Raw genomic sequence first — 1,587 nt, forward strand, 5'->3', positions numbered from 1 at the left:
TCTCATTGTTACATATTAAGTTTTTCATATTCTCATTGCATGAAATGTTTCATCAAATATATTATATTTGTGGTGTGTGTGTGTTAATGTGCATGGAGAAAACAGATAAAAGCCACTGGGAAACTGGGAGATTCTGAGAGAGAGTGGACTGAGGACTCGTGTGCTGTGTTTGTTCCAGAGCGGACTTTATGCTACTTTGATCTACTGAGAATTTTATGGAAGCGCAGAGAACACTCTTTTTTTCATTTTAAACTAATCAAAGCACAAGCTTCAGTCAAGCTTCAGCTTCGACCTTATCTTCTTCCTGCCTTCCTTCTTCCAACGAACTACACCGGCGCCGAAACCCGGGAAGGAAGAAGAAATGCCCCTGCCATCCCTTACAAAAAGAAAATGTGTTTCCCTGTATATGAATGATCAATATATTAAATGGTTTAACAGTATATTTGAAAATATACAGAATAATATATTATGTTAATATATGGAATAATACGTAAGGAATTGCCGCTTTTCATATATAAAAAAAATCTGTGACAATATATTGTGTGTATTATATATGTGATCAGATATGGTACTGCATGTTTAATATATTGCAGATATTTTTACTCATGCAGTATAAACATTTTTTTTATTATTATTTACGTTTCATATTTTCAAGCTAGTTAATAAAAGCTCAAGCAAATCTGCGGTCGATGGAACTGGGCGAGAGTGGCCGGCCCTTCGTGATGGCTCAGCAGACCTGGGATGGCTGTTGGCCGGGGAAAGCGACGTCAAGCAGATCCAAGCAGCCAGCATCCATATCACCCTGTAGGCCCACTGAAGCTAAACTGGATTGAGTCTGGTCAGCAGGGGGCGCTCACCCTGTGGCCTGTGTGGGTCCTAACGCTCCAGTATAGTGATGGGGACACTATACTGTCAAAGAGCACCGTCCTTCAGACGAGACATTAAACCGAGGTCCTGACTCTGTAGTCATTAAAAATCTCAGGATGTCCTTTGAAAAATGAGTTGGGGTTTAAACCCAGCATCCTGGCCAAAGTGGCCCATTGGCATCTGTCCATCATCATGGCCTCCTAATCACGCTTTGAATGTAAAGAAAAGTACTATATAAATGTAACAAATTACTTTTATTAACATCTCAGGCCAGAAATCCAATCATTCACTCTGGCCCCAGGAGGAGATGATCTCTCGCCCTCACAGCTCACTGATGTAGCCAGGTTGCAGAATTTGCAGACGTGTTTTCAGTAGTAAGTATACTATAGCGTGTGTGATTTATGACTTTGACCTTTGACCTTTTGACAGGTTGAACTTCCGGTCTAGGGGTCAGGGATTAACATTTGACCCTCCCACCCATCGATCATGTGGTATGACAGAAGCTTTTGACCTATGACCTAGCTAGCCCTAGATCATGTAGTTTTGACAGGTAGTTTGACCTTTTTAGCCCTAGATCATGTGGTTTTGAGTGGTGTTGAAGCCGGTGTCAAGTTATATGGGTCTGTGTCTGGTTATATGGTGTGTCACAGGCGCCCCCAGTGAACGTGAGAAAAAGAGATTTTATAAAAAATTATGTACTGTATATTTCACACAAATAAT

The sequence above is a fragment of the Abramis brama genome, assembly GCF_963993115.1.
Source record: "Abramis brama genome assembly, chromosome: 2".
Classification (NCBI taxonomy): domain Eukaryota; kingdom Metazoa; phylum Chordata; class Actinopteri; order Cypriniformes; family Leuciscidae; genus Abramis; species Abramis brama.